This window comes from Pan paniscus, chromosome 13 (assembly GCF_029289425.2).
Source record: "Pan paniscus chromosome 13, NHGRI_mPanPan1-v2.0_pri, whole genome shotgun sequence".
NCBI classification, from domain to species: domain Eukaryota; kingdom Metazoa; phylum Chordata; class Mammalia; order Primates; family Hominidae; genus Pan; species Pan paniscus.
In genome coordinates this window covers 83,758,269-83,778,331 of record NC_073262.2, presented here as the reverse complement: position 1 = coordinate 83,778,331, position 20,063 = coordinate 83,758,269, and the positions used below count along the sequence as shown (strand labels likewise).

General features: G+C 36.4%; 1 long non-coding RNA gene across 1 annotated transcript; it reads right to left on the bottom strand.

Annotated features, from left to right (window-relative positions):
- Positions 1–4,350: 4,350 nt before the first annotated feature.
- On the bottom strand, positions 4,351–19,702 carry LOC134728703 (uncharacterized). The gene is made up of 3 exons (XR_010109399.1): positions 19,369–19,702; positions 16,244–16,318; positions 4,351–4,420 (listed from the first exon to the last, which is right to left on the bottom strand). It is a non-coding gene; the product is annotated as an uncharacterized LOC134728703 (long non-coding RNA).
- Between the last annotated feature and the right edge of the window lie 361 nt (positions 19,703–20,063).

The following is a 20,063-nucleotide window of genomic DNA, read 5'->3' as shown; positions in this document are numbered from 1 at the left end:
AATCAACAGATGCAAACTTCCCCCATGGTTCTAATAATGTGGGCTTTCAGAATAGTTTTATGATTCAAGAAGTCTAGCTCATTAATTTTGAAAAGGACACTGCAAAACATACACAAACAAAAAACATTCTGCAGAAGAGTTAACTTAAAGGAACAAAAGGAGAAAGCTCATCATGAGTCTGGTGGACTGCTCTTTATGCAAAAGGAGTATTTGTACTTCTTTATTTTCATGTTTCCTTTGAGTTCTGCTGGTTCAGGTTCACACAATCAAAAGACTTCTATCCTAAACAAGTGATTGTCACTGTCCAGCATTTAACACAATAGCAAACAATTACAAACTGCTACAATTTGTTGCTGTTTCATGATTTTTAAGCATGCATGTGAGAAAGTTAGAATTGCTACATCGCATTAGTCCATCACTCCCGACTTCTTTTCACATTATATATATTTGAGAAAAGAAAAGAATTTTGTTTTATAAATATGTTGATGGAAGAAACTGCTCAAGGAAAAGCTCAGAAAAATACTCTTCAGATTTTTTTGCCCAACAGCATGGCTTAAACATATTTTTTTTCCTCACTCAGAAAAATTACTTTTTAAACTAATTTTCTAATGGCTTATGACATGAAGTGATCTAATTTCTTTTTTTTTTTTTTTTTTTGAGATGGAGTTTCGCAGTTGTTGCCCAGGCTGGAGGGCAATGCTGTGACCTTGGCTCACCGCAACCTCCGTCTCCTGGGTTTAAGCAATTCTCCTGCCTCAGCCTCCCGAGTAGCTGGGATTACGGGCACGCGCCACCACCCCGGCTAATTTTTTTGTATTTTTAGTAAAGACGGGGTTTCTCCATGTTGGTCAGGCTAGTCTTGAACTCCTGACCTCAGGTGATCCACCTGCCTCGGCCTCCGAAAGTGCTGGGATTACAGGTGTGAGCCACTGCGCCTGGCCTGATCTAGTTTCTTATTGTACTAGAATAATCGTTAATGTTCTTCACAAGTAATACCATTGATGTTCATCTTTAAAACAGTAATAAGCTGGAAACCCTATAAGGATATAAGTAACACACTTGTGAATTAGCAAAACTTTTGTATCTTCTCAAATGAAAATCACTACAAAATCTTTATCTTGTCTCAGCTTGAGTTTAGAACTAACATTCCTAAATTATTCTGTTTAAAGTAAGAACAGATAGGTGCCTGAATATTGCAATCCAATGTTAATGAAAAAAGTACACACCCTTCCAGCTCCTCCTTAGAGCTGGTGGAAAATACAATCAAACTAATGAACATAAAATTTCAAATGACTGAAAGCCATGATAAATGGGATATAGTCTTACTCTAAAATATGGGGTTTCTCATCATTAATTATATTCTTAATTACCAAATCTAATATTTTGCTCTGCCTTCTTGCATTTCTAAGACAGTGCCACTTTATTTTCAAAACATTTACTGTTTCTAACTTGAGAATGTTTCCGTAACTTTCTATCGGGGGCTGTGCAGAGTTCTCTTTATGTATGTGAAGCACATTATCGTTGAATAAATATCATTATTCTCCCAATCACACTTCCCCAGCTCAGTAGTTTTATGGGCCCCAGTGAACCACAAAAGCCTAAATTGTCTAGAATCAATTTCATAGCTTTTCCTCAAAACCCCCCAAAAAGGGATCAGCAACAGCTGTAAGAACATCAAGGACTCATTGCGTGAGAAACACGAGCAAAACACATCAGTAAGAGACAAATGCCTTTTTTCAAGGAATGCAAAGAGGTTCTAAGTAGTAGTCAAAGACAAGACAAGTTGACTGCCTGGAACTTGTACTTCAGCATGGAAGCACTGAGCACCAACACGGAATTCCAAAGGAGAGTAATTAAGGGAGGCCAAGACAGCAACCATGGGTCAGAGTTTGACACTAAGTCACGGTGTGGGTGGCAAGGGGAGAAAGATATGACTGAAGTTGCTCTGAAGTGTATTTAGCAAAAGCAAGTGAAGCTGTATCTCAAATTGGCAATCATTTTACATATTTCAGCCAACTTTGAGCCCTCTAGTCTCTGTTTCCATACCCTGTTCAACAAAATCACACTGCACAATTTCCCTACAAAGCTAATGCTTATGACCTGGTGAATATCCTACTATATGAATCATTCTTATGTGATGTTAGATAGATTAAATAGATGGATAGATACATATATATGTAGATCACTGCTCAGGGTCCTATTATACAAACTTTTCTGCATCTCCACTTCTTCCTTAATAATAAACTTTGAAACTCCCTGGATGACATTGATCTAATTCTATTCTTCTCGATGACTTCATCATATTATTGATATGCCACAATTTATCTAACCATTCTCTTACCAAAGGATATTCTATTTGCTTTATCTTTTCGTTCATTTGCTACCACAAATTATTCATGCAACAAGTCTTAATACACTCTATGCGCCTGTTCAACTCTAGGAATAGAGCAATGAACAAAACAAAGTTCTCACTTTCCTAAAGAATCCATTCTAGTGGAGGGGACAGGCACTAATTTAATATGTAACATAATGTTATATTTTTATGAAGCTAAACAAGGGGATACAAAGTTACAGGAAATTTCTTATTACTTTAAATGGGGTAGCCAGGGAAGAGCTCTCTGAGGAGGTATTTGATCAGAAACCTGAAAGACTTGAGGGAGTAAGCCATGAGGCCTGTTAAGAGAGGAGCAATCCAGTCAGAAGGAACAGCAAGCAGCAAGCACCCGAGTTCTGAGGGAGAGATACTCAGCGAGACTGGGAACACTTGTGAATGCCACTACAGTAAATGCAGAGTGACAGAAGGGCAGGAAAAGGGACCAGACATATATCTTGCCCAAGGTCCAGGTGATGCAGTGCCTGGTAGGCTGTAGAAGGAACTTCAGCAAATGCCACAATAAATATCCACATATATTGCTAGATTCATCTCCAAAAAGGCTATCAGAACTCACATTTCTATGAGCAGTCTACAAACATAGGCAGCCAGGTTCCAAAGTCTATGCAGCAGCTGTTTGTCAGCCGTTTCAGTTTGCTTTTAAAAAACATTTATCTATAACTTGAAAAAGTATTAGGAGAGTGAAATATCTGTATATAAAAGCTACACAAATGCAAATATTCTTGTTAGTTTATCACATCTGTCAAACCCAGAAAGCTCTGTATATTAGACCCATCAGTGGGAAACCAGACAGTTTCACAGTGAAAAAAAATCTCCGACTGAGAAAAATAAAATAAAATTCTGGTATAATCTCTGGTCCAGTTACCTCTGGAGAAATAGTTGACAGGACTAGAACTGGGGACTACAAATTGGCAGTGGCAACACACAGCTATAGGACAGAATAAGTTGCTAAGAGGCCTAACATGTATCAACATGAGATAGAATTTTCTAGGTTGGAAGGAAATGGTCTTTTTAATATGCCAAAATGTTGACTTTCAACTATAATCATAATAAAGCAATTTATATCAATAAAAATACATAAAATGGGTAAAAATAAAAGCTAAAGGAGCTTGTTTTAGTTATTATTGTCCAATCTTTTCTTAAAACCTCTGGTTTCATCTTCTTCCACTGACATCTTACATTCTGTGAAGGAGGAAGTAGGGGGGATGGAAACGGCTTTAAAGAAGCACAAAAGGCCTGAAGGTCAATAGGGAGGCAAATACTCAAAGAACGAGAACCACAGATATCTAATAAAGTCTATGTTGCCTTTTCATGCAAAAGGCATAAGGAATGCTTAATCATCTAATATTTACAATGTAGGAAAAAGCTATTTCACATTGAAATTTGTAGCATTTTTGGGTGATTATGAAACCCTCATTTAAAATAGCCATGTATCCTCTATTTAGCAAAACAAGACTACAAGAAATCTTAGACATGATATTAATTCCCCAAAGTTTAAAACTCCAGATGTGAAGAAAAGCCAGAGAATGCCTGCTGTGTAATAAGGCCTATATCTCTTTGGAATCATGGATTTAATTAAGTTTCAATTTGCATCTTGGGCAAAAAGATAGACTGTTAGAATGAAACAAAAAGAAAGAGGGAAAAAGCCTTCTAAAAAACAAAGTGTCAATAAAATTTTAGTTATATTCTCTAGCCATCATTTGGCTTTTAAAATTCTGATAACATTTCCTCAAAAAACAAAGCATTTCCTTTTGTCTAGACAACATAGCCTGCTTCTGTCTCAGATAGGCCACTTGGGAACCCAGGATCTGACTCATTTCCCTCACACCATATATGATTCCATATAAAACAGGGCTATATGTCCCTTCCACAGCCCAAATAGGGATCCCCAAAAGGCGGTGCTTCCTATCATTCTTGGGCCAATGTTTTCACCAAGCTCTGTTTGAAAATGTATTTGTTCCTGTTTTCTTTGCACTTACCTTGTGAGGTCTCATCTCCATGACATCTGACAGTGGCTTTGGGTGTTGCCTAAAGAGAAAGCAGCAAGCAACAGTTACAGAGGTGGTTTCCTGTGGAGCAGGCAACTTAACACAGCTAAGTTCAGGTCATTCTCTGAATACTAAAACTGAGAAGTCAACGATAGTGTAATATCAGATAGCTAAATGTTTTCACTATACCCACACATGTAGTAAAGAATTTAGGCTGCTGAATTTTCTTTAACTACAGGGTTCTGCTTTTCAAAAAAAATGTTTTCAACTTACAAAGACTTTTATAACAGACTGCCTTTTTGAGAAAGGAATGCCTTCTTTCTTTATATTATCCAGGAACCATTATACGCATCCCATATAATGTATTGCTGATACTTCTTAGAAGTATCTTCAGAAAAGGGTCTTATCTTATATTTATTATCTTATATTTATTTATATATTATAAATAAATATAAGATATAAAATACCAGTACAATGTGTTCCTAGGAGTTGAATATATGCATGCATATGGCATTTGCTTGTTTGTTCATTGATTCATTTATTCATTCAATGAATTTACTGAACAAATATTGAGTTTCTCTTTTTTGTGCCCTGAGGATATAACCACAAATAAGACATAATCTCTGTCCTCAATAAGTTCATAAAATCGTATGATTTTATGGGAAATCACAAGATGGGAAAAGAAAACTGGACAAATAATTATGAATATTATGTGAGAATTACAACAATAGGAATTTATATAGAATACATTGGGCCTCAAGTGGGGAAATGGGCATTCTAATTAGCGTAAAAGAGCTGATCAAAGGAGTTGATTCTTGAACTGTGGTAAAGAATATTGTGTGGTCATTTTTCATGCAAGGAAGTGCATTCCCAGCTGGGAGTCTAGCATATTCAAAGATCCAGAGGCACAAAACAATACAGCACTTTCTGGTAACTGTAGCTAGTTCTATATTGATAGAGTGTAGAGGACTCTAAAAAGGAATAAGACTGAGATATTAGCAAAATGATTTTTAACATCAGGAGGCATTTCTTTCAGAGAACAAAAATAAATAACAAGTATATCCATGAAATACTTCTTGAGAAATATTTTGGTTAAAGATTGAACACTTTGAAGAATACTTTGAAGAACAATTAAGTATGAAGCACTTCAATACTTTGGCTCATGTCTGAAAAATACATAGATATTGCATATTTTCACAATGGCAAATATTCAGACTAAGTGCTAACACATGAAGCTGAACTAGATTATAAAATACTAATCTCTTTTGAGGAAACTATATTTTTATGTATCAGAATGGCTTAGAGCCAATAGAAAATTACAGCCTGTATAATAGTGTCTGGCACAGAGTAGGCTCTCAACAAATAGGTGTTGATGGAAATACCACATTGAGGCAGCTTTTGGCAAACAAAGAAATGCTTTGGGCACCAACCCAGGCTCTCCAGCTTAAAACTGTTACTGCTCCTTCTGCAATTAGAGACTTTTTCCCTTGTGATTCATAGAGTTGCATTCATTATATCTCTTTTTGGTCTCTGCTCCTAACTAACCTTCCTCCTAGCTCACACCTACCTAGAGATACCTGAAAATGTTTTCTCTAGGTATGTCTGGGCAGGTTCGAAGGATATAGCTATTATATCATTGGCCTTGGACATACAAACCAAAGAGGCACAGTTGCAGTTGCCAATATTGGTGGCAATTCAAAATGCTCAAATAAAAGGGGAAAAGCAAGAGATCCATGGACAACCACAATAAGAGAAGCAGAGCATCTCCCCCTTATTCTACCTTCTACCATTTGGGTGCATCCAGTTGGGGTAGAGGAGCTATGACAGGGAAAGAGAGAAAAGGGTAACTAAAGAACAGGTATGCTTAGCAGAAGGGGATCTAAGGTACCAATACAAAGTCTTGGGTCAGACCCAAATACCATTTCCAAATGCAAAATGCCCCTCAAGACTCACTGATTTCTCTACCTAGTGCATCACTTCCCACTATATCACCAACCACTCCAGCTTCCTTCTGGTCCTCTGAAAAGGTTTCTCCTTTTTGTTCTGCAGCTGCTTCACTACTCTATTTTCATCAAAATTGAATCCAAGCACTTAGAAATCATGTGCTGGGTGGGACTTTAGATACTAAATTCAAACCTTTTGTTTCACATTTCAAGAAGCATTAGATAAGAGAAGTTGATCATTTTATTCAAAATTGCATTTCTGGTATGTTAAAGAGATGAACCTCTGTATCCTGACAACTCCTCCGTCCCCAAGTCCAAGGCCATTTTGACTATATCAGGCTATTTCTGCCTCTACTCAACTGGTTAGAAAATTAGTGCGGCTTACTATAGGTTTCACACATGAAACCTGTACTTCTCCCTCTCATTGACTCTTTCCAATAAATCACCAATTGGTATTGAGTTCTTTTTTTCCCACATTCTGTACTTTTGTTTCATTTTCATCCACACTTAATCAAATAGTTTAGATCCCAGCCTCAGTGATCCTGCCTTTCCACGGGTCATCAGTCAATCTCAATTCTACCATATAGCATTCTTTCCCTCCTCTGAGCTTGTGTTAGCTCATCTGAATCATTTATTTTGCAAGCATGTATTTACCTTCTTGATTAAACTCTTGAATTGAAGACTTGTATCTTCTCACCAAAAACATAATCTTCTTGAGGATAAAAACCACATTTTATTGGTTTCTATATTTACCCATCAACTGGGATCATGCACAAAGGAGAGAAATTCAAGAAATATTTGCACAATGAGTAGACTCTGGTAACAATGGATGCTTTAATGAAAGAAAGTTGTAATGAAAGATAAGCGTTGCTTGTCACAGGGCCTTCAACTATAACTGTCTTGCAATATGGCTACCTTGTACCTTACCAACAAGTAAAACAGGCCAGGCAAAGGCGTGGATATTCTTTGGCCCTAACCTGTGCTTATGAATTAAATGAAGAGGGAGGAGAAAGAGTTGTTATTCAGCTTGTTCAGTTTAGAATGATATGCTGAATTTAATCATATCTAAAGTTCCATCCAGCTCCTAAGTTCTAAGTGCTATGATCTACATTGATAGTCAGAATTTGAATCACTTAGATTTACAATTTTTCAAATAGTTGTCCTAGAAACCCATAGTAAATCTAAGTAAATAACTTCATCCTTCAGCCCCTTACTTGATGAACCTTTGTCTTATTTCTGAGAAAATATAGGAGGATGTGCTCTAATCTGTGGGTATTCAGTTTATTCATTTTATGTCAAGACCAGAGGTCTGAAACCAAACGTGTTCCAGAAAATTCATTTAAAATTCAGAATGTTTTCCCTTATTAACAATATACTACATGGAGAATAGGACCTAAAATAGAATTCGTTCTATTGTTGAAGTACAGTATAGGTAAAATAAATTTTACTAGTAAAACTGAGGAATATATCTACTCATTTCATTTTTATGTATAGAAATTTGCATATAAAATTCCAGAATGCTGAATTCAAGTAAATATTTGGAACAAAATCTGTTCATAATCTAGGGACATATCTGTTTATACACTACTTACATTTTATCTAGTGAAATCTTATTTTTCTAAATAGAATGGTTATATATTCACGTGTATTTATAGTCTCATCTTGATCATATGAAGGAAGAAAGCTTGATTAGCATTAATTTGCAATTACTTTGCAAAATCTCTTTTACTTCATCAGGAAGAAATCGACCATCACAGAGCACTTACTACATGTTACTGCTCAACACAAATTTCACGTCTATATATGAACATTTTAAACCTTAAAACTTTAAACCAAGCTTGTCCTATGCACACCCAACACAAATTTGTAAACTTTCTTAAAACATTAGGATATCTTTTTTCGCGATTTTTTTTTAAGCTCATGGGCTATTGTTAGTGTTAGTGCATTTCATGTGTGGCCCAAGACAATTCTTCTTCCAGTGTGGCCCAGGGAAGCCAAAAGATTGCACACCCTTGCTTTAAATCTTCTTTACAATTTGAGATTTAGTAATTTATATTCATTTTGAGTTGAAGCAAAACTTGATCACTTAGTTTGGTTCAATTTAAATTACCTCAGCTGTAAACAAATAATACTACAGAGTACTGCAGAGGGTGTTTTTCTTTTTAAAAATAGTATCTTGCTCTTGTTTACAATTGCATCTTACCTAAAAAGATGACTTGCATATGTTTTACACACATCTGTCTATGTAGAAGTGCAGCAAAAAAGATTTTATTCTAACAAACTTATTAACTACCAATTACATGTAGGAACATGTACCACTCTAATATCAAAGAACCAGTTGAGTTTGAAATAGATTTTCTCTGCTCTCGCTCAATCTTTGTGACTTGCTAGGGTGTATCTGATGTCTTTATCCACATTACTCAGAGGGAATCTCAGTAAAAAAGATTGGACTCAGTCTTTGGAGCAAGATAGATATGGATTCAAATCCTGGCTCTGTTTCCTGTTAACTGGATGATTTTTGAACAAGTTAATCTACCTCTCTAAGCCACAATGTCTTCATCTGTAAAATAAAGCCTGCCCCTGGGACTGATGTTCAGCCAGCACTCAGAGGTACTGACTGCCATGTTGTTTAACCAACAGTAAAACACTTCCATACATTGGTAAATAACTGCTATGAAAGCCCACCAGTCCTCATGTCCCATTCTATACCAGAATCCTTTGACCTCCCCAAATTCAGGAACCAAAGCATCAATGCTTCAACAAGTAAAGGGGCTTCTGGGATTCTACTCCAGTGCTGCCATCCTGATTGGTCAGTCCCCTTTCTACTGGTTGTTAAATATTTTTAAATTCCCTCTTACCTACCTCATAGAGGTTTTGTTGTTTGTTGTTTGTTGTTTTAGGACTCAGTGAGACAGCAATACCTAGGATTAGCAAGGATTTGCTGTCTTATCTGCCCAATCTCACAATGCTAGATTTGTCTGCTGTGGCTTATCAAGAAAATCCTCACATGAAAAGGTCATAGAAGCTTTTACTCCTAAATTATTTCCTCCTTTCTTGCATTTATACTAAAGATGTGCAGTCATCACTGGCAATGCTGATTCATGCCTGTAGTGTAAATGTAATCAGCAATATTAAAATGTAGGGAAAAAATTTCTCGACTAGATCAAAATGGGTTAGCAGACTCAGTTTGAATTTTGAATGACTTATTTTTTACTTTTACACCAATCCATTTAATTAATGAAAGCCTATACATTGTTTCTGTTTATATACTTGTAGGGTTTGTTGATGCTGTATAATCATAAGTTAAATACACACAAAATAACAGAGAGAAAAAAAGGTTAGCGATTGTTTTCAATTATAAGATATTAACAAATAATTGTAATTTCCTTATTTTAGCCAAAGAAAGGTTTAGTGCTCAAGACAAATAATACGATAAATTCCCTTTCCCCAAGTTTGTGTTTAAAGAAAATGGCTAATTCAGAAATATAAAAATCCAAAAAGCATATCAATATTTGACTTTGAAAAGATCAAGTGTATAATTAAGTAAATAGATGCACTGTGAAGGTGTTTGTTTCTTCCTAAGTATACTTGCTACTCCCTTTTATCCTGAGATGATCATGTGAGTGTACATCTCTATGTATTTCTACTCAAAATTGATCTGTGTGCATTGGATTAGAAGCACTTCTGCTCCCTCACAATTCCTGCTGGTCTGATAGGGTATAATTAGTGTAGAATATTAGGTAGGGCAGAGATCAGGTAGCTTGCCAATCAGATTTACTATTGAAACAGTGGGTGTTACCACTTCTAGTCATTTCTGACAGTACTGTTAGGAATTCAATCATGGTATTAGCTGAGTGCTATTTGGCTGTGGAAGCCTAGTAGGTCATCAGTTTATTCCCCCACCCTCCAGACAAGTGGCAGGTGGAGCAGCACTATCCCCTGCTAATGCCATGAGCTGGAGGCTCTGGCCAGCAGATGAGAGTTTACAGGGTTTTGTTTTTTTTAATTCATCAGGCCATATGCTGCCAGGCTCTCATGCAAATAGACAAAATTACAAATAATAAAAAAAGGACCAACTGTTTTAGTGGTTGGCTGTTTTCTGTCATCATTGCCATCTATGTGAGAAGCCAGTTAATGAAAGAGGGGTCTTGGACTCCCAGTGACATCAACCTAAAGAGATAGATACTTCAAAATCCAAGCTTCATTCAAACCATGTTAAACCTCTGCCCTAAGGTAACTCAGTGCCAAGTGTCTCTTTGGCTGACAAGCAGGGAAGCTGGCCTTCCAGCTGGCCTCGAGACTGGGCAAGCTTCTCTAATGCTCCCAGCAGCTGAGGCCCATTGTCCACTGATGTGAGAAGAGAGAAAAGGCTAAGTTTTGCTTGGGTTGGGTGAAGTTGGGGCTCATGGGTTTATCAGATTCAGACACACTTTGAATAAGCAGCTTTAGAAATAGAAAAGGTGAGTCAATGCAATTTTCTGTTTTAAAATTGTAAGAAAATTAGATTTGTAGGCTGTTCAGAAATCTCTTTTTAATATCAAAGACTGCAAGAAAACCTCTCCAAGTAGATTCTAAACTCTTGAAATACTTGCATTTAAAATTAAAATGTTGCTAAACTTTTGTATAATTTCTGCTATTGCTATATTCATAATTATTACCAAGTTTCCAGTCTGTACAAATGGAGAATTTCACACCCTTGATAGAATTCACACATTTATTTCCCATTTTAAGGCAGTAAATCCTCAACCAAAAAAATGAAGTAGACCAATTCTGAATTCATATCTATATGCATATATTTAAAATAATTCCATTTTAGAAATGTTGTGCTAACATTCATTTGCACCTCTATCAGGTCACTTTGAAACCATAATTTGCACCTTTTAAAAAGACAATTCAAAACCAGTTTTACTCGATTAATATGCAGTGTTTTGCAGTTCAAAAATAGTCAAAATAAAAGTATCACATAAATATGTATACATGCAGGTGTGATAGTAAAACAAGTTTATGATTAGAGTCTCTTGTTCAACTCTTGCTACACAGCAAGGATATACTGAAGAGTGATTTTGTCCACAGTGGCCAAGGCACTACAAATGTCTTACAGGCAAGTAAATTATTTTCTGTCCTGTTTTCTCTGCCATGTCACCAAAGCCTGTGTTCCTTAATGTCTCACTGGCTTTGTTTTTACCTCTTGCCTAATTTGTAATCTCAAGTGTGATTATGAAACACACATAGGGTTAGCTTTATTGTCAGGAATGGTTCCCAGATCTACTGGGGAACAAGTTATTAAAAAAAAAGAAAAGAAGGCCGGGCGCGGTGGCTCACGCCTGTAATCCCAGCACTTTGGGAGGCCGAGGCGGGCGGATCACGAGGTCAGGAGATCGAGACCATCCTGGCTAACACGGTGAAACCCCGTCTCTACTAAAAATACAAAAAATTAGCCGGGCGTGTTGGCGGGCGCCTGTAGTCCCAGCTACTTGGGAGGCTGAGGCAGGAGAATGGCGTGAACCCGGGAGGCGGAGCTTGCAGTGAGCCGAGATCGCGCCACTGCACTCCAGCCTGGGCGACAGAGCGAGACTCCGTCTCAAAAAAAAAAAAAAAAAAAAAAAAAGAAAAGAAAAGAAAGCTACAAATGTTTGCCTCTAACAAACTGTCATAGTTACACTCCACCATAACTTGACAGCTTTTGAATGAAGACAAATTGTTAGTTCATCGATGAAACTGGCATTGTTAGAAAAACTAGTTCCTATTGTATATAAATAATGACAATGAAAGATAATGCCCTTTTTATTTTTTCAAGAGACTTATTATTAGAGAGTCCCATAACAGGGAATAACAGGCTTAATTGTCACTGATTTTTGTGACTCTGTATTCCCAAGCAATTTGATTTTTTTTTTCTAATTTGAAAATGTTTACTTCACTGGGAGAAAAGTTTCATTGGTGGTGCTCACTGTTTAATGTCTTACAAATAAAGATCTACTATTCCAACCAGTTTAAAGCTGAGAAAATAGCAACCAGATTGACCTTAACTTGAATCTATGTTGACAAAGTAATTCAGTCAGTTTGTGAAGGATAAATGACAAGATTTTCAAACATTTTTATCTTATGGGAAACTACATGAGTGAGGTGTGGAAAAGTATGTATATTCTAATATCTCAATAGGAAATTTCAAGATATATTGCTATTCACAATGAATTCTAAAATTTACAATTCTCATTTAATGGTGACAAACATTCTTCTGTCATAAGAAAATACATGCCAATAACAGGCAAATTTATTTACCTAATGTAAGACTGTATCTAGATATTACAATGTACTCAAGTATGACAGCCAATCATAAATTTTAGATACAAAATAGCTAATCAAATTTAGTGTTAAAGAAACCAAATACATAAACAACTTTCTTATGAAAATCCCACTCTTGATTAGCTAAAGTAATAAAGCCATAAACTAGTAAACTATAGATGGTTCTCATACATAGAAAGCAAAACATTTAATCATTTCCTCTATTAATTATTTTACATAAATAGTAGATTCAACCATTACTACATCCTACTGAACTCCCAGTGATGTTATTATAAAGAATAAAGACACGGCACCCTGGAGATAAAGTTGAATTCATTCATTCCTTAATTCAACAAATATTTACTGGACCCTCCTTTATATGCCAGGTGCTCCCTGTTCTGGGCATTGGCCACCTGTGATCAAGACAGTCTCAGGTCTCACAGAAGGCCAAACCCTAAACAGGAAAATAAATAAATAAACATGATAATTAGAGGCTGTGATAAGAGCTATAATGGATGTGAATAAGTTAATGTAAGAATAACTTCTAGATAGTTTAAAATGATTATTTTCCTGATGTGAAAGCATAGTTTACTTTTGACATACTCAAAGACACACAAGATCAGAAATCCAAATCTTTTCAGAGCCAAAAAAGGCCTTAGAGATCATTCAATGCCACTTTCTCACCTTATAAGAATAAAGCTGAAGTTTGAGTGGGTTAAGTGGCTTACCTAATGCAGACATTAGCTGAACAATTAGCTTTTACTGTTAAAAAGTAAAGAAGCATTATTGATGTATATTAATTTACTAATTATTTCATGTTGGTGAGACATGCATTGAAATGGCATATCTAAATCTGGTTATCAATCTAGTTATAATGGGGAGAACCTATATAAATAATGGTCTTCATCTGATTATATTGTTTCATAACTCTTAGATGGCAGGTGAATCTGGATATTTAACTAAGCTCCCACTTTCTTCCCTTAATAACGATTTTTCTTTCCAGAATGATCTAAAAAGATTATATTCCTTGGATACTACATACAAATGTAGAGGCATAGAAAATATTAGCAAGAAAATGCTCCTCTAAACTTTGTAAGAAGGATCATAAAATGTTAAAAATTTATAAGGCTAGATCATATTTTAAAGTTTACTTACTGTTATTAATAATAATAGAGGGCTTAAGATCATTTTATTATCACTATTTTCATAATCAAATTTGATCTTCAAACAAATTAGAATGTTAGAAATAGAAAAGATATTATAGTTCTTTTAGAGGTGATAAACTGAGATTTGAAGAGGTTAAGTGACTTACCCAGGTCACACAGGTGGTAAGCATCAAAGAGAATTGAAACCCAGGCTTCTCATCCCAATCTTCATGTGCTTTCACTAGAACATCTACCCCTCACAAACATGCATTACAGAGTCACTGGGTACCCAACATACTGCCAAGATCCAGGGAAGTTATGAACAAAGACATGTTCTTGCAAGTTCGTAGTCGAAATGTAAATATGACTGTATACACACATACACACACACACACACACACATGCACACACATTGACCAGCTTGCTAGAAGAATTAGAAAAAAATGGCCCTCAATGGCAAGGTCTTTCTACATAGTATCCCATTCACAAACCTCTCCCTCTTAAAATGGTCCGCCAGTAAATTCTCAGGTGTTAATAGTTTCCAATATTGAAGCACTATCTGGCCAGCTTGTGTTCTTGCTTTCTTTTCTTTTTTCTTTTTTTTTTTCTTTTGAGACGGAGTCTCGCTCTTTGCCCAGGCCAGAGTGCAGTGGCGCGATCTCGGCTCACTGCAAGCTCCGCCTCCCGGGTTCACGCCATTCTCCTGCCTCAGCCTCCCGAGTCCCTGGGACTACAGGCGCCCGCCACCATGCCTGGTTAATTTTTTGTATTTTTAGTAGAGACGGGATTTCACCATGTTAGCCACGATGGTCTCGATCTCCTGACCGTGTTCTTGCTTTCTAAAGGTCATGTTAAAGATGACACCAAAGAAGCACATGTAAGTAGTTATAATAGGCTAATTTGCTTCTACTATTAACCTATAGTTTAAATATATATTCATTTTAATGTATATATATACATTACAAAATATATACATTTCGACTATGAACTTGCAAGAACAATGCAGTATATTTAAACTATAATGGACAAACAGAGGCAGTATGAGATAGGGAAGTGCTTCAGCATCAAAACAGTTTCATTAACTAGGAAACTTGTCCTACCAGGCTAAAGAACCCACTACGGAAAATCAGTTATTCCACCATCTTGCAGCTACTTTTGGTGTTATTCAAGTCCAGCTCAGTACAGCATCCCTAACTACAGAAGAGCCTTCCAATGGGATTACCAATTGCTTGCTTAGAGATTTGTAAGTAAAGGTCTAAAATAGCCTGTTAAATCATGTGGTTTGGAGGCATTTCATGATCCTGACTTCTAGAACAAGCATAGATAATTAGTAAGGCTGACAAAGCCCATTATTTTTACACTCAAATGCATCATGTTAAATTAACAGACAGAGGCCACATGATGTGTGACATTTTTTTCCACTGATAATCATTTCTGTGATGCCACTTTTGCTACCACACTTTTCTCTTCCATGGGCTGGACTCAAGTAGCCAGTCACTAAACAGCTATTCCATCAGCTCTCACTTTTTTTTTTTTTTTCCTTAACTGAGAAAGCTATTTTGAGTCCTCACTGGTGGTACTCTCATGTGGTGGCAAAGAAGTTTGAATGAAAACAAAATATGAGCTAAAAGAGAAACAAAATATAGAGCTGACAGTACTTGAGATCTCAACATATTTAGGAAAAAAATATGAAACTAATTTTAAGGTTAGAAAAATAATTTTTGACTCTACACTTAATATTTTCAGAAGTGATATTTGTTAATCCTAATGAAATTTCTATTAAAATGCAGCTATCTTTTGAGGAATAAAGGAGAATATTCTACTCTATAGTTTCTAATTATATGATTTGTTATTTTATAAATTCTCATTTTCCTACATGAAAAAATCAAGCTAAAAATTATATTATTGGTAATAATATAGATAGTGTACTCACATATATAGTGTGGCTTTCATTGTAGAAATAATGATCGATAAGTGATTGTTAAAATTAAGTAGCATGTAAGCATGAAACCAACTGCAGAACAGTGAAACCTATTTGGGACAACACACTGGAACTGGAACACATATATTCAAAGGTTTGTGGCCATGATATGGTAGTTTCTTGTGTTTGTTTGTTTGTTTGTTTGTTTGAGACAGAGTCTGGCTCTATTGCCCAGGCTGAAGTGCCATGGTGCGATCTTGGCTCACTGCAACCTCCACCTTCTGGGTTCAAGCAATTCTCCTGCCTCAGCCTCCTGAGTAGCTGGGAGGCGCATCACCAGGCCCAGCTAATTTTTGTATTTTTTAGTAGAGAAGGGGTTTTGCCATGTTGGCCAGGCTGGTCTCGAACTCCTGACCTAAAGTGATCTGCTGGCCTTGGCCTCCCAAAGTGCTAGGATTATAGGAGTGAGTCACTGCACCAGCCAGTTTCTTTAGAAGGAATCAAGAAGCCAGTGCTGTTGCTATTTGGAATGAAAGAGAATTTTCAATACAAATGAGGAAAATTGTTCTTACTTCATAGTCACAGGTTCTTTCTTTTTTTTTCTTCCTTCAGTACATCCTTCCTTCCATCTTCTTTTATTTTTTGACCTAAAACAATATTTTAAAAAATCAATCATTTGAGTAATTTACTATACGGTACATGGCTCCAGATGACCTTTATAAGTAAAATATCAAATCTACCATTAAATATTAAAGATTTGCCATCAGTGAAATATTCATTTGCCATTTAACTCATATTTGTAGTGTAACAAACACCTTTACTTGTAGAACTCAAAGTAATGAAAAATATTATCCCTTAAACACTGTAACTTTACTAATGTTCAATATAGCTAATTTATTTCATGATAGGACTTTTCTGTGGCTATGTAAAAAAAGTTTACCCCACAACATAATCTATCTGAATTATAATAAAATAATTTAGCTTTGAAAATAGCACTCCAACTTATTAGATAATTAACCTTCTAAGTCTGCTATAAAACTTCACTGAGGGACGCTACTTCTAGCTAGCAAACTCTTTTTTCCAAACCCCTGTGTAGCCCCATTTACTTCTCCAGCTTTCTATACTTAGGAAGTATTATTGGCTAAGAATATATAATTCTAGATTTACCATTCAAGTTATTTCAAAGCACTCTATTCAGAAAAAAAATAATTTATCATTGTGCAGAACATTTGAAACATTAGCAATGAAAGTATTCTGATCGTCTCTGTTTTGTAAGGTAGACTTTATCCAAGACACTGCTCTAGGCTCTATGTCTCACTGATTAAGTCTGTCATTTATTGGAGAGCTGCAGGCTTCTCCCTGTCAGCTCAGGTTTGTGTGCAGATAAGTCATGTGTTTAAAGCACACTGAATATGTTAAAGCCACACTAACAGATGTCAAAAAAGAAAACAGGAGATATGGATGTCACTTTTAAAGCATCTCAGAAATGAAATCATCTGCGGAGGCAGTCTTAAGGGCCCAATGAGCAAAGGTACCTTGTCTATGATTGTCATAAGGTTACACAGCACTGGCACCTTAAATTCTTTCAAACCTGTGAGGGGAAGTATCCCTGTGTGGAGGACTTGACTTCACAGGAGGACAGAAGCCAGTTGAGATCCTGTGATTCAAAATGATGCATTTGCCAGGTGTGGTGGCTTACACCTGTAATCCCAGCATTTTGGGAGGCCAAGGTGGGAGTATCACCTAAGCTCAGGAATTTGAGACCAGCCCGGCAACCATAGTGAGAATTCATCTCTACAAAAATCTTAAAAAATTAGCCAGGTATGGTGGTGCGCATCAGTAGTTCCAGCTACTTGAGAGGTTAATATGGGAGGATAGCTTAAGCATGGGAAGCTGCAGTGCGCTTTGATCACGCCAATGCACTCCAGCCTGGATGACAGAGCAAAATTCTGTCTCAAGCAAAAACAAAAACCAATGCATTTGAGGAGGTCACCGTTCCCTCAATATTACTCTTATTGACTTCCGACCATATGGTGTCTTCATTTCCTTGTGTTGGATTACAAAAACTGAGAGGAAGATAACAAAAAGATGATTGAAGTACATAAAGCCACTACAGATAAACTTCATTTTCTCACAATCTTGTGTGGGACTTCTCTTGATTATGAAGACATAACTCTGTAGATAAAAATGTAAACAGCCTTTCTCCATTAAGATTACCTCCTTTTTTTCTCATATTTAAGGTCCAATAAATTAAATGTATTTTGAAAAAAACTGGCATATATAAAAACATTTTACTAGCTGGATTCGTATCTACTTATTGACTTTCACTGTAATTTTAGGATTCAAAAAATATAAATCCTAAAAGTTAATTTAAATATCACCTGTGAGAATATGAGTGTTTACCTCTACATGCTTGGGATGAGAAAATCTGGCCTTTAGCCACTGCATCACCATCAGTGTCCCATTGCTACTTCTAGAGTCTAGAATCTAGACCACTCATCTTTCTCTAAGCTTTGAGTGCCATATTATCATACATTATCACCACTACTCTCCCTCTGGATCATCAACCAACTATTGGGTCATTTCCCATCATTGTTTGAATAATCATTCCCAACCAGCTCTGAAAACCCCATATCCTAAATTAGATTTCAGATTTTATCCAATCCTTTTTAACAAGTCTTCCTTCCTCTTTTAATAAAACTTGATGATATCTACTTATTTCAGCTCCTCCACAAAAGCATTCCATAATCCTTCTAGCCCAGTGATTTTCAAACTTCACTTTGGATCACTTGGGCACTTCAATAAAATGCAGACTTTGATTCAGTATATCTGGATGGAGCCTAAAATTATTTATTTCTGAAGCTCTTAGGTGATGCCAATGCTCCTGGTTCTCAGACAAACGTTGAGGAACAAAGTTCTAGCCTACCATGGTATCAACTTACTCTAAATTCATATAAGGCAGGCAGGCACCATATATGATTTATTCATCTTTGTATCTCCAGTGAGTCAGAATGCTTGACATATCACAATGCTCAATAAATATAAATGTTTGCTAAATAAATTGATGGACTGAATGAATAAATGTGTAACATTCTCTCTGACACTTAGAACATTCTACTTAAGACAGATTGTTTTTTCTTTTTTTGAGACAGAGTCTCACTCTGTCGCCCAGACTGGAGTGCAGTGGCATAATCTCTGCTCATAGTAACCTCCCCTTCCCCGGTTCAAGAGATTCTCCATGTCTCAGCCATCAGAGTGGCTGAGGTTATAGGTGTGTGCCACCACACCCGGCTAATTTTTGTATTTTTAGTAGAGACAGGGTTTCGCCATGTTGGCCAGGCTAGTCTCTAACTCCTGAGCTCAAGTGATTCACCTACCTCAGCCTCCCACAGTGCTGGGATTACAGGCATTAGCCACCACATCCAGCCCAGACAGAATATTTTTATATGCACTTTTTCTTTGAAATGTAGTTGAGGGCAGGTATACTCTACATTTCTCTGTATCTTTAAAGGCCTGTATGTGCCGTTTGTGCCCACAGAAAATAGGCACTCAATATAAATATTGACTAAACAATCAATTAATAAAAGGATTGATGGGATTGATTGAATAAGTAACTGGAAAAGAAGGGGCATCAGGTATAGTCTGCACTTGAGGTACCTAGAAGGTATGAATCATTTAACAAGGTGGCTGTACTTACAGACAGAAAGCTTCAAGTCCAGCATAGGCAGAGCTAGAGAGCAGAAATACTAAAATGAGTAACCAGGAAAAATGCATTTTGTAGACACAGACACACTCTAATGAGAAAATTACTTCAGTTAGTTAAAATGCCAAGCCAGTGGTTGATATGCTTGGGAATAAAACCAAGCATTATTGCATGGGTAGGCAGATGGTGCTTTTTTTTTTTCCTTAATTCAAAGCTTCATTTTTGTAAATAACAATGGAAATTGAACAACTGGCGAATATTAAGCTTTACAGACTATGTTAAGAGTTTTCAGAAGTGAATTTCCTCAACAATTTCTGCCTTTGGCATATTTAAATGTATACTGACTTGTGGTATTATTTATTCAATATTTCACATCTATGTGTTATCTTCACAACTGGGCTGTAGCCACCCAGAAATAGGGACTTTATTCATGCACATGGTGGGCACACAGTGATACCTGCTGAAAAAATAAAAAATTAGAAAAACTTGGATGACACATAGTTTCTGGTATTGAGCAGAGACGAGCAAGGGTGGGCCTGGAAGTGAAATCTGAGGCGTGTTACTTGAGTGAATTATCAGACTGGAGAAGAAAACTCCATGTACATTAGATATGAACTTCTTTCTTTCTTTTTTTTCCCCATTATATTCTCAGAAGATGAACTAACGTAGAATTCTGGCAATGACTGGTT